This window comes from Schistocerca nitens, chromosome 1, assembly GCF_023898315.1.
Source record: "Schistocerca nitens isolate TAMUIC-IGC-003100 chromosome 1, iqSchNite1.1, whole genome shotgun sequence".
NCBI lineage: Eukaryota > Metazoa > Arthropoda > Insecta > Orthoptera > Acrididae > Schistocerca > Schistocerca nitens.
Window position 1 is genome coordinate 250,535,145 of NC_064614.1, and position 14,352 is coordinate 250,549,496.

General features: G+C 44.4%; 1 protein-coding gene across 6 annotated transcripts in view; it reads left to right on the forward strand.

Annotated features, from left to right (window-relative positions):
* Window positions 1–14,352, forward strand: part of LOC126247140 (synaptopodin-2) — a 420,967-nt gene that overhangs the window by 4,057 nt on the left and 402,558 nt on the right. The window lies entirely within an intron of this gene.

The window sequence follows — 14,352 nt, forward strand, 5'->3', positions numbered from 1 at the left end:
GTGGAAGATTGAAAGGTACACTACGGGCCAATAAAATTGCTACACAAAGAAGAAATGCAGATGATAAACGGGTATTCATTGGACAAATATGTTATACTAGAACTGACATGTGATTACATTTTCACGCAATTTGGGTGCATAGATCCTGAGAAATCAGTACCCAGAACAACCACCTCTGGCCGTAATAACGGGCTTGATACGCCTGGGCATTGAGTCAAACAGAGCTTGGATGGCGTGTACAGGTACAGCTGGCAATGCAGCTTCAACACCATACCACATTTCATTAAGATTAGTGACTGGCGTATTGTAACGAGCCAGTTGATCGGCGACCATTGACCAGACGTTTTCAGTTAGTGAGAGATCTGGAGAATTTGCTGGCCAGGGCAGCAGTCGAACATTTTCTGCATCCAGAGAGGCCCGTACAGGATCTGCAACATGCGGTCGTGCATTACCCTGCTGAAATGTAGGGTTTCTCAGGGATCGAATGAAGGGTAGAGCCACTGGTCGTAACACATCTGAAATGTAACGTCCACTGTTCAAAGTGCCGTCAGTACGAACAAGAGGTGACCGAGACGTGTAACCAATGGCACCCCATACCATCACGCCGGGTGAAACGCCAGTATGGCGATGACGAATACACGCTTCCAATGTGCGTTCACCGCGATGTCGCGAAACACGGATGTGACCATCATGATGCGGTGAACAGAACCTGGATTCATCCGAAAAAATGAAGTTTTGCTATTCGTGCACCCAGGTTCATCGTTGAGCGCTCCTGTCTGTGATGCAGCGTCAAGGCTAACCGCAGCCATGGTCTCCAAGCTGCACGATCCGTTACAGCCATGTGGATAAGATGCCTGTCATCTCGACTGCTAGTGATACGAGGCCGTTGGGCTCACGGCGTTCCGTATTACTCTCCTGAACCCACCGATTCCATATTCTGCTAACAGTCATTGGATCTCGACCAACGCGAGCAGCAATATCTCAATAAAATAATCCGCAATCGCGATAGGCTACAATCCGAACTTTATCAAAGTTAGAAACGTGAAGGTACGCATTTCTCCTCCTTAGACGAGGCATCACAACAACGTTTCACCAGGCAACGCCGGTCAACTGCTGTTTGTGTATGAGAAATCGGTTGGAAACTTCCCTCATGTCAGCAAGTTGTAGGAGTCACCACCGGCGCCAACCTTGTGTGAATGCTCTGAAAAGCTAATCATTTGCATATCACAGCATCTTCTCCCTGCCGGTTAAATTTCGCGTCTGTAGCACGTCATCTTCGTGATGTAGCAATTTTAATGGCCAGTAGTATACGTTTTGTAGCTGAGGGCGCGTGACGGGGTAAGGAAGTTTTAGCCTACAACAGCAGCAGAGACGAATGGGGAATCATCCAGCGAAGATACGAGCCACAAGAGGGGAAATCCACAAACGTATGCGACTTTGAAACGAGCAGACTGTTACGACTTTTCGCCTGCGAACGAGCATCTCGGAAACGGCGATATTAGTTGGTTCTTCATAAGCAAATTTCTACGGAAAGTGGTTGAAGGAGGGTCAGACCACGAGTAGGTGACAAGGTGCTGGACGTCCACGTACTAGCACAGAACGTGGAGGTCGGACGCTTGCCCTCTTTGTGAGGCAGGATTTGAGGCACTCTGTGGCAGATCTGAGGACAGTATAATGCTGATGCCAGTCAAGAGGTGGAAAACTTTCCAGACTAATAGCCGATGAACGTAATGCAGAATCAACACGAACGACAGCGACAGCAGGAGACCCTTGACCTGCTTGAAAATCAACATCAGTCAATTCAAAATCATCACAGCCTCCACGAAACACTGATGGACCAAGTAGTATATCAATAATCCTAGCGGTATCAACATTCGTAATATATTGTCTCCACATATGAAACAGTTTTTAAAAACACTGAGGGATAGAATTGCAACACCAAAGAATAATTAACGTAGAGTCTAGGTAACATATTTAAGTGATTAACATTGCAAGGTCACAAGTTAATGTAACCGCAAGAGAAGTCATTGAAATTGTGAAATGCTCGTTGATTAATAACCGCGGTCATGCATAGTGTTGTACCAGTGAAACTTCGTGGCAGATTAAAACTGTGTGCCGGACCGAGACTCGAACTCGGGACCTTTGCCTTTCGCGGGCACGTGCTCTACCATCTGACATACCCAAGCACGACTCACGCCCCGTCGTCACAGCTTTACTTACAATATCCTTTCTTTCAGGAGTGCTAGTTCAGCAAGGCTCGCAGGAGAGCTTCTGTAAAGTTTGGAAGGTAGGAGACGAGGTACTGACAGAAGTAAAGCTGCGAGGACGGGGCGTGAGTCGTGCTTGTGTAGTTCAGATGATAGAGCACTTGCCCACGCAAGGCAAAGGTCCCGAGTTCGAGTCTCGGTCCGGCACACAGTTTTAATCTGCCAGGAAGTTTCAAATCAGAGCACACTCCTCTGCGGAGTGAAAATCTCATTCTGTTGTAGCAATGCCGGATGTCCGTTTCTGGGATGGAGTTCCATGCCAGTTGCACTTGGTCGTTCAATACACGAACGGTTAACGTTGATTGTGGATGACGCTGGAGGTTTCGTCTGATGATGTGCCACCAAGTGCTGGATACAAGACAGCTATGGTGATCGAGCAGGCCAAGGCAACATTCAACACGCTGTAGAGCAAGTTGGATTACAACAGCGGTATGTGGGCGATCGTTATCCTGTTGGAAAACACCCCTGAAATGCTGTTCATGAATAGAAGATCAACTGGTAGAACCACCAGACTGATGCTCCAATGTCAAGTCAGGATGCGTGAGATAGCCACGAGAGTGCTCCTGCTGTCATACGAAATCGCACCCCAGACTATAACTCCTGCTGTAGGCCCAATGTGTTTAATACGCTGGAAGGTTGGTTGCAGATCTGCAACTAGCCTCCTTCTAATCAACACACAGCCATCACTGGCACCGAGTCAGAATCAGCGTTCATCAGAAAACACAACAGACCTCCACCCTGAAATGGCCGGAGTGGCCGAGCGGTTCTAGGCGCTTCAGTCTGGAACCGCGCGACCACTACGGTCGCAGGTTCGAATCTTGCATGGATGTGTGTGATGTCCTTAGGTTAGTTAGGTTTAAGTAGTTCTAAGTTCTAGGGGACTGATGACCTCAGATGATAAGTCCCACAGTGCTCAGAGCCATTTTTGAACCTCCACCCTGCCTTCCTATGAGCTCTCGCTTGAAACCATTGAAGACGCAAATGGCGGTGGTTTGACGTCAGTGGAATGCACGCTATAGGGCGTCTGGCTCGGAGCTGTACTCGAAGTAACCGATTTGTAACTATCGTGTCACTGTGGTGCCAACTGCTGCTCACACTGTTGCTGTAGACGCAGTACGATACGCCAGAGCCATACGCGAAACAATGGTGCTCTCCCCTCTCGGTAGTGCCACGTGACCGACCGTAGCCCCGGATATTCTCGTGACCGCCGCTGGCAGCAATCATGTGCGATGGCTACATTCCTGCCGGGTATTTCTGCTGTACTGCAGAAGGAAATCCAGCCTCTCGTAGACTTTCATACGATCTCGTTCAGGCTCAGTAAAGTATTGATAATAGCTTTTTTGTCGCCTTAGAGGCTTTCTTCACGAACATTGACTCGCCACATCCAGTCTCAAAGGTAACTGTACTTAAAGCAAACCTGATTTATTTCCTCATAGTGGCGCTATTAGCGCCACTCTTATGCAGCTAATGTGAAATTTGCATAGACATCATCTCTCGGACATAGACTCCTTGGTGTTGCATTTTTTTTCCTGTCAGTATGGTTGGACGCCAACGAAACACACAATGCACACGACGACGAGGCATCTCGGCGAATGAGTAACAGCAAAGTGCAAACATAACGTAATAGATAACAGACTTCTTGGGAAGAGGGCAGTGATGTGGATCTAGAACTCCAGCTGTTTGAATGTGATGCTCGTTTTTAGTTTCCTGCCTAATTACAGCATGCCTGTCACGAAATATTACGAGATCGTAAAATGAAGATACTTTTTCGACTCTATTCCCACATCAGCATATTCATCGCATATTAATATATAGTTCAAAGCCAGAAATAAGTAAAGAATTCCTTATACGTATAGACCGGCAGAATTTATTTTGCCCAGTTGGAAGGCGGACTACGGGGGAGACAAGAAACTGCAGGCACGTCAAAGATCCATGTCTGAGATCAAGAATCTTCTTTCAGGTAGTATAAAGATCACTGGAAGAGAGTGTTTCAGTATATTCTTCGACAAAGTATGGAATGTTATATAATGGGTGGCCTGGCGATGTAGTTCGTTGATGGAATAGTGTGTTGAGATTTTTTTAAGCAGTTATATTTGTATGATGTCCTCGGTGCTGGAAAATCCACTGTGAATGAGAGAATAATTAAGTATGATAAGTATTCTATGAATACCTACCAGCATCATTACTGTTGCTGTTGAGAACTTGCGTGAATATCATGAGGTAATATTATTGGGAACACACCATTCAGCGCACTATGTTGACCAAAGGACTTCGCATCAGTGAAATTATCGAGTTTGGTCTGTGGATCATTAAAACTTGTCGCCTAGTCGAATGAATCGTGTTTCTAATTACAACAACCCGATGAGCGTGTCCGGCTAATCCGTCATACGAGCGAATGATTGCTTTGAACACGCATCACCCCGCCGATGCAGGCCAGTATTGTGTTATGGGCGACATCCATTTATGTCCCACGGGACATGTGGTAGTAATTGCAGGCACCATGCCCTCTTTGGACTACGTGTACATTACTACAGACCACCTGCACACATTCATAATTTATGTCTTTCTCGACAGCGACGGCATTTTCCAACAGCATAGCTATACGCGTTTCAAGGCCAGAATCACGCTGCAATGGTTTGAGGAGAGTGAAAGTGAACTCACAATGATGTTTCGGCCTCATCCGAATCCCGATGGAACGCATATGATAAGCTATCAGGCGCCAGATCCGCGTCCACATGACCTGTGCATAGCCATCTGGTGCCGCACACCTCCGCAAACCTACAAAGGACTCGTTGAATGGAGCCTAAAACTCGCTGCTGTACTGCGTTCCATTGGTGGAGCAGCACGCTATAAGCATGTGGTCGTAATGTTTTGGCTCATCAATGCGTACACTCCGCAATTCATTGTACAGTGCGTGGTGGACGATACATCGAACCATATTATCGATTATCTTCCCTATTCCATTCTCGTATTCACTGAGGGAAAATGACTGTCCAAACGCCTTTGTATGTTTTCTAGCCTCTCTTACCTTATTTTCATGCCCCTGTGCAATATTTTGGTAGTATTAGGGCCGCACAGCCTCCTTCGAATGTCCGCCCTCCGTAGCTAAGAGGTCACCACCGCTGACTGCCATGCGGAGGCCATGTTTTCGATTCCCGGTACTGCCAGGGATTTTCCTTGATGGGAGGACTGGAGCACGATGCAGTCAGTCTCGTGAGACCAGATGAGGAGCTACGTGACCGAGCAGTAGCATCTCCAGTTCACGAAAACAGACAACTGGTGTGCTGACACGACGCCCCTCCACACCGCATTCATTGCCGCCATAGGCGTGGGGCGACATGGAGGTCGGTCAGTGCCTGTGGTGTTAGTTCGTTAGTCAGTCAGTCTACTTCGAACGCATGTTCTCCTATGAAACTTCCTGGCAGATTAAAGCTGAATGCAGGACCGAGATTCGAGATCGCATGCAAGTGCCCTACCGAGGCAAAGATCCCAATTTCGAGTCTCGGTCCGGCACACAGTTTCAATCTGCCAGAAGTTTCATATCAGCTCACACTCCACCGCAGAGTGAAAATTTCATTCTATAAGTACTCCTAATTTACCCAACGTGGTTTCGCTATAACTACATCATTCTCTAAAATATTTCCACTCAAGCGCTACTGGTATTTTTGCAACACTTTCGTATCGGCTGCATTGACATGATAATACCGTAGCGGCCCATCTCTAAATTCGTTCGCTATCCAGCCTACTTCTTAAGGGTTCTCAACACTGGAACAGTATCCTAGAATAGGTCACACTAGAGCCCTGTATGCAACTTCCTTTACAAATACGTTGCATTTTCCGAGAACTCTTCTACAAATCTTTTACTCGCCTTCTCTAACACTGATTTTACTTGTTCAGTGCAACACCAAGACGCACTGGATCGTAACCGAAGAAACAATGAGAAGAAATAGCGACATTAGGCTGTGGATAAACCAATAACTTTTTTTAGTGAAAGAGTTCAGAATAATAAATTATTTTGAACCAAGAAAGATTTAAATTTAACGCCTCGTCGACGTTTGATCATCATCGGCTGGGTACTACCTCGGTAGGACAAGTATCATAACGGCATTCGCCTGAGTTAATCTGTGGGAACCGAAATATGCCTATCGTAGGATGGACGAAGAGGAATTTCAACCATATTGTTTCCTAACCTCTGGGCTACCGGTCTCAGTAGACTTTTTCAGTTACTTTAATGACTTATAATTCTGTAACAAGCCTTCCTCTTCTTATGTACAGCCAAGGAAGGTCGGAGCGGAGGGAAAAGACAACAGCAACCTCAGAGGAGAAATAAATTTAGAAGATGTAAATGTGGAGGTAACTTCAGACATAGGAAAATGGGCAAGATAAATTCATACCATAAAAAACGGTTGACTGGACATTTGGAAAAACAAAAGTTGTGACCATTCTATGGTAGTAGAGTTGTTAGTTCAAAAATGTGTGTGAAATCTTATGGGACTTAACTGCTAAGGTCATCAGTCCCTAAGCTTACACACTACTTAACCTACACACACACCCATGCCCGATGGAGGACTCGAACCTCCGCCGGGATCAGCCGCACAGTCCATGACTGTAGCGCCCTAGACCGCTCGGCAGAGTTGTTTGTGATTGCGGCCGATAATTAACTTAAAGAACTGTTTTGAGAACGGTTTCGACCACTCAGTGCTGTATTTTCATGTGACATAAACAGCTGCATGAAAGTAATTTGACGGTGTTGTACTTCAACACAGAAATGGATAAACGAAAGTGTGGGAGAACGTCTTAAGCTGGATAAAATCCGCGCCAGCATCTGAAATTCGAAGCTTTTTAGACCCAATAGCGAACAGAAAAATGTCGACAGCATTAAGACAGTCCTCTTACTGCAAAGCGCAAAAATTGTGTAACAAGAAAGTAGCGTTGTTATTAGCATTTATTTTGGAAATTTGTGGTAAGGTCTTAAGAGGCCAAACAACTGAGGTCATAGGTCCCTAAGCTTACACACTACGTAATCTAACTTAAACTGACTTACGCTAAGGACAACACACACACACCCATGCCCGAGGGAGGACTCGAACATCCGACGGGGGGAGCCGCGCGGGACGTGACAAGGCGCCCAAGACCGCTCGGCTACCCCGCGCGGCCTAACATTTATCATAACTTTTGCGTGACGTCCCTAAATCTGCTGTCTCGTTTCGTGTTATAGCTGGTCCTGCAACACAAGATACTGTAAAGACGACTTACATCTAGTAAAACTGTGAGATAGTCTCTGTCTCATCAATCTGGATGAACTGACATTCAGAGACATATATTACCCTCTTTGACGTAATATGCCACTGGAGTGAATATTTCTGACAAGTTTAACTTACGCGCTCTTGCCCTGACTTGACGGCGTAAAGAAGGGAAGTACAGCGTTTAACGTACAGAGAAAGTCGTCTGATGTCAAGCACAAGCTCATGGACAGTAAAAAAAAGGTAGAAATCAGTTGTGGCCTTTTCAAAGGAACCATCCCTACTTTCGCTACAAGTGAATTATGTAAACTGAGAAAACGCAAAATCTAGACTGGCTGGACAGGGATTTGCATCCCGCTAGTTCTGGATATAAGTCCAATGTTCCAACCACTGCGACAACTAGCTCAGCAAAAGAGCAGCAAAACTTTTGGGACTACAGAAGAGGATACTGACCCATGGTTACAAACTGATGGAACGAGGATAGGAAGCTCTAATATTAAACATTTGTTTTCTTTAATTTTTTTTGTACTTGGCAGCTAAGCTTAGGCAAAAAATGAATTAGAGAGCACATTTCCGGGATGTTACAGGAATAGAATGATCTGAACGACACCCTGAGTAAATTATACACAGTTCAGTATTCCCTCGACAAACATCAAAGGTAATTACCCACGGTAGACTGTGACAGTTCGCCGCGCGTTCTGCCACGGTTCGCGCGGCTTCCCTCCCCCTTCCCCCCCCCCCCCTCTCCTTGTCCGACGGAGGTTCGAGTCCTCCCTCGGGCATGGATGTGTGTGTTGTCCTTAGCGTAAGTTAGTTCAAGTTAGATTACGTAGTGTGTAAGCGTAGGGGCCGATGACCTCATCAGTTTGGTCCCATAGGAAGTTACCAGAAATTTCCAGTTTCTATGACTGATCGTGCCTTCCTGATCCACTCACATGGTTCGCATGCTGATAGACACGGCACTCATAGTAGATCATCATTGACTCCAACGAAGAATCTTTCATCGTTACGTATAATCTTAGACATGGTGCTTCCAGCTGTGTTTTCCACTTGGGTAACGGCTGCCGTCTCGGGTTGATGATGCGAGGAAAGAAACATGGTGGGTGGACCCCTTGATTGCAGCCTAGCTTCCAGAAAACGGTATCGGATGGTCCCACTTGACATTAGGGCGCAACATGAGTGGTAAATAGTGCTGTGGATGCCATATAAGCAGCAATGGTTGCTCCTCTGTTGCCGTGATCTTGCTATTAGTTTGTATACGAGTCAACTGAAACCAGATCGAGAAAGTGCTTCTCTCTTGGGCTACCGGCCCAGCGCATTCGCAGCGCTTTGTCATTTCCAATATGTCGGGCTATTCCTCGGAGGGATCATCCGATATTCCACATGCTTCGCTGAAATTAAGTTAAGAGCACATATTCTGCTCATAGACGACGTCCCAGCCTGAGTATAAATTAGGCCATAAATATGCTCCAGTCGAAACAGAAAGAGCATTACTGAGCAAAAGAGTGAGTTGCTAACGTACTGAGCAGTGTTGTGTGAGAGAACTGAAACAATGATAATAAGATTCTGATTATCTTCTGTGTGACTCTCTACGACACACATCTGGTGTTGCAGCATTCGGAAGACAACCAGGTGGAAAATCTGTGTGTTTCGGCTGCAGCTAGAATCCGAGCTATAAGATCTTTACCTTTTCATAAGTGATTAAAAAGCAACGTCTCTGAAGAAGAGGGAGAATCGCAGCGAGCCTTAGTCTGGCAATCTTGAAGATTTTCATTATCCTCATCCCGAATACTTTTTCTGGATAAGGGTCAGAAATGCAACAGTGTATCATACGTACTGGAAATACATATCTCGGTGGACATTTAAACACTATCATAACCGTGTTATTTGTCTTATTTGTCCCGGCGAACCATTATGGAACACAAGGATTGGAATTATTTTCCCCATTGATATTAAGCTATACCATTTTAGAAACGTGTCTGGCTAAATACCTGTACGAGACATTGCTGCTGTGACTTGTGGAGTAAGGGCGTAATGTGTCCTCTGAAAGTGAATTTGAAATCTACCGTCTCTCTTGTTGCGCATCGAATCTAGTTTCTTCTGGAAGTCTTCAAGCTTAATATAAAACATTTCCCAAATAAGGCTCGTTAGGACCGCTCAATTTATCAACATCTGTAAACATTCATTCAGATAGAGCTTTATTACGTAAGGATAATGGTCACCTATACTAGTATACTGTTCAGAATGTTGGGATCCGTATGGACTTGATTTGAGACCGAAGCAGTTCATAAACAGGCCACTAAAAGTTTAACCGGTAGAATTAGTTAATACCATGGTATCAAGAAGATTTTCTGAAAACTGTGTAGAATATATGGAGGAAAGATTGCGAGATCGACTGTTAAAACGGCTGTTGTCTCTACGTTACGGTTCACGTAAGAACCATAAAAAAGCAAGAACGTACATGGAGGTATACTAGCGGTTATATTTCTGTCTCTGCATCCGCGAGTGGGACAGGGAAAGGAACGGATCGTATGTAAAACGAGCTTCCCTGCATTATACCTTACGGATTACTTGTTATAACGGACGAAGTGGACATTAAGAATGAACAATAACAATCTAATTCGCAATTTTCTCTTAAAGGTTCTTCATATCTGACGAGGCAATAGTGGAAGAAATTTTAGAAAAATGTTGGAACGTTAACTATTTGTTTGGTGTAAGAGTAACTAAAAATTAATAAATCTACAAATAATTTGTCTAAATCGCTCTTTTTTAATCATCTTAACGTAAACATGGAGAAAATTCGTCTATCTGCAAATTGTATCAATTTTCTACATAGTGATTTAGAAAGTTCCTATTTATTCTTGTATAAACCAGATTGCTGACGTTCCAACAAGTTGCCAAAAGTAGACTATGTTCTCACTATAGTGTTACTCTCCCCATTTCTAATCAGATTATAGCAATACAGAGAGACAAGTGTTGCGGACAGGCGAACTTACCGTTTTGCCTTTATATCTGTGGCGACAGCGGAGGCAAGCTTCAGATTTCAATACACATTGATCTTCCTCTTTTCTAAAATTGATGCTGTCGGATGTATAGAGTTTCTCTCTGCCTAGATACTCCTAACGTTAAAGGTAGTTCTCTCCTTGCTTTTATCGGCGAGGTTTCGATGTTTTAAGTGCCTTCTAGGTGGATTCCTGACGTCAAAACATGGTCTTCGTGTAAATCTGGAGAAACGTCGTATTCATTTACCTGCAAACTGTATCTCTCTCCGTTACGAAATTGTTATGCTTATTATGCATGTGTGTGATTGAAGAGGCTATATGAGTACGGAAAACAGCCTAAAACCGCTTCTCGTCATCTACTGGTCAGTTCCACATTACATAGATGGGTCCGGATACGTTTGATCAGCTAGTGTATATCCCCTTCTTAGTAGAGTGTTTGATATCGATAAATTTGCCCTTCTCGCACGAATACATAGTCAAAATAAACGATGCACTCCTAACTGCACTCGTCTCCGTAGCCAAGGGCTCTAATGCGAGCCTATGCGACAGCGCTCGACTCGGAGGTAGCCTGATCGAACGCTCGTGGCAGGCGAAATATTCACAACCAGCATTTGTTCGACAAGAAGAGGAATGGTTGTGGAGTAAAGTTCCTAATCTGCAGACTTTGCACCATTGGCCTGTATTAAATTTCAACCGATCCACAGTGTCTCATGAAGTGAGGGCACATGACACTGTTCATGGTGATCCATCTGCCGGATGTCGACATGGCGCTCACACGGACCTCTTGGTGCTATTCGAGGTATTAGAGGGTGGGCGTGGAGGTCATACTCCTGAAACCAATTCTACCTGTGTCTCCGGGAGGGCTTTAGTGTTGCCTAGCATTCACTGCTGAGGAAGGATGTTCCTCACCCAGGATCGGCACATGTAGTCTGTCAACACAGAGGTGGCTGCGAAGTCGCTGACCATACTGTCCACTGGCCTGCGTCCGACTTTGGCGTGGCCTGATTCTGTCCTGGCACTGCACTGCTGATTCTGTTGTATTTCTTGTGACGCGAGGAACTGCTCATTCCTTTTCCACGCACAAAAGCTACCACCTGCCCATTTTACACTTCGACTTAGTGTCTCAAAGATTCCATGTTGCCTTAAGTGCAATGACCTCGCTACGGAGACAAGCGAATACTTACCGCGTCACGACAGTCCCACCTCGTTCCAAAGACTGATAACTACGTACTGTCCGAAACAGTGGTCTAGTATTTGGAAGGGTCGTTGTTAAATTCCCCACGTAGCCATCATGATTAAGATTTTCAGTGTTTTCGTTGGCGAATGTCCGAATGGTGTCGTGAAACAATTAACTCCCCAAACGATTTACTGCTCTCTCTGTAACGACCTCTATGTCGACGGTAGATTAAAATGAATCCCTTTCCCTTCTTTTGTACTGGAGACTATAACACAAGAAGTTTTTGAAGGTTGTTGACATCGCCTGCTGTAGATCATCTGTTACAGTTTCTTTTGGACATACTCCAATGAAATGAGGGTCATTTAACATGATGCTTAGCACATCTGGCCAATTGGCACAAGTGCTGACATTCCTCTTATACTAATTTAGAATCTAAGAGCTACCCAAGAAAAACAACCTTACAAATTATCGCGTAGATTTATTTCAAAATATTGTCATTTAAATTGGAGATAAGCAGTTACACAGTTTATTATTACAGTCAAAACTGTGTAGTATTTTCGTCGTGCGGAATACTTCACAAACATTTAAACGCTCGAAATAACCAGACAGACTAGTCAGTAGGGCCGTCTTTGAAGCGCCTCGCTCTAAAGACGCCGATGTGGCTTGCAATCAATTATACTTAATATAAATTGCGTGCATTGGCGTGATTCGATATAAATACTAGGGAGTGATTTATAGTGCATTACAAGTTATAATATATATATATATATATATATATATATATATGTATATATATATGTTCAAACGTGTGTGAAGTCTTATGGGACTTAACTGCTAAGCTCATCAGTCCCTAAACTTACACACTACTTAACCTAAATTATCCTAAGGACAAACACACACATCCATGCCAGAGGGAGGATTCGAACCTCCGCCGGGACCAGCCGCACAGTCCAGGACTGCAGCGCCTGAGACCGCTCGGCTAATCCCGCGCGGCTACAAGTTATCAACGTACAATTCGTATACGTGGTGTTCTCTACGAAACATTGTCTTCTCTAGCTGACTGCAGTAGTGTGCCGGCCGGAGTGGCCGAGCGTTTCTAGGCGCTACAGTCTGGAACCGCGCGAACGCTACGGTCGCAGGTTCGAATCCTGCCTCGGGCATGGGTGTGTGTGATGTCCTTAGGTTACTTAGGTTTAAGTAGTTCTAAGTTCTAGGGGACTGATGACCTCAGAAGTTAAGTTCCATAGTGCTCAGAGCCATTTGCAGATAGTGTACTGCGTACATGAACACCGTGCCGGAATGGAGTTTGGTGTTATTTGGCATATCCGTTTTATGAATGAAAACACATTTTCATTGATCAGATGCCTTCCGCTATGACACAGCACGCGCCCGTGTCCCCTGTTCACGATTGCGAACAGACCGGTGATGCGGACCCGTCCACTGTATTAGAATCCGGCTGTATTATTCTATGACTTACCGCCTTTTAGCGGTATTCTGAAGGACGAGTTTTGGGTACAAAGGTTCCGAGCTTTTCAGCTGTAATGTGTTAGTTATATGTTCACTGAAGATGTGGCTTTTAGTGCATCTGAAACATGTGGTAATCCAATACTAAAGGAACCGGCTTATTAATACCCAAGATGACTATTCATAGTTGGCGTTGCCCTATCTACAAGGTTGTCTGCATAGTCATTATCAGTGCACTACCACAAGAGGTGCCAACATGCCAGAGAATAAATTTGTGTCAAATGTCACGAGCCTTTACATGACAGCCTCGTGATGACTGGGTGTTCTGTGATGTCCTTAGGTTAGTTACGTTTAAGTAGTTCTAAGTTCTAGGGGACTGATGACCATAGATGTTAAGTCCCATAGTGCTCAGAGCCTTTACATGACAGAAACTAAACTGAATGTGCTAGTGTTATTTGTCACAAGTTTATGCTCTGACATGTTGGCACATGACTCGTCTGGTAACGCACCAATGATGACCAGGCTATAGCCAAAATGTAGATCTGAAGTAAATTACGGATTCTTGAGAGTGTCTGCTGTCCTCTAAATTTGAATGTACAACGGTCACTGTGGCACACAAGCGTCCAACGGATTCCAGTTTAGTTAAAATACGTAAGTTAGTTAGTTATTCAACTTCTTTACGTTGGGTTCCATTGCCGTAAACTACCACTTGATAGGTAACAGCAGTTTTGCGCCAAGGCTGTCGACTTTATTCAGAAACGAGGGAAATGATATGTTGTGCTCAGCTTAAGATTATTATGGTATGCGATACATGTGACAGTTACTTCTAAACGGTATAAAAACGGGAACAGGAACGTGTTTTTATATTCTTTACGATGTAGTTCATCTGAGATGAATGTGGTTAAAAGTCAAATTAAAAACGTATAAAATACAAGCTCACTTAAAATCACAGTGTGTCCGATATTCACTCACCTTAGATGTTTCTGGCATACCCACTCTTGCAGAATGTAAAATTTTCAACTTCGTAATTGTTAAGATTCTAACTGATCTATAGAATAAAAGTATGGTTGGCTGATTACTTACAACGCTGGAAGAGTCAGCCATCGTGACGACACTTTGAACCCTTCTCCCTAATACATTAGGGAGCAAATAAAATATATCACAAATTTAAGGTGCACCACATTGTTATCATCATTTGC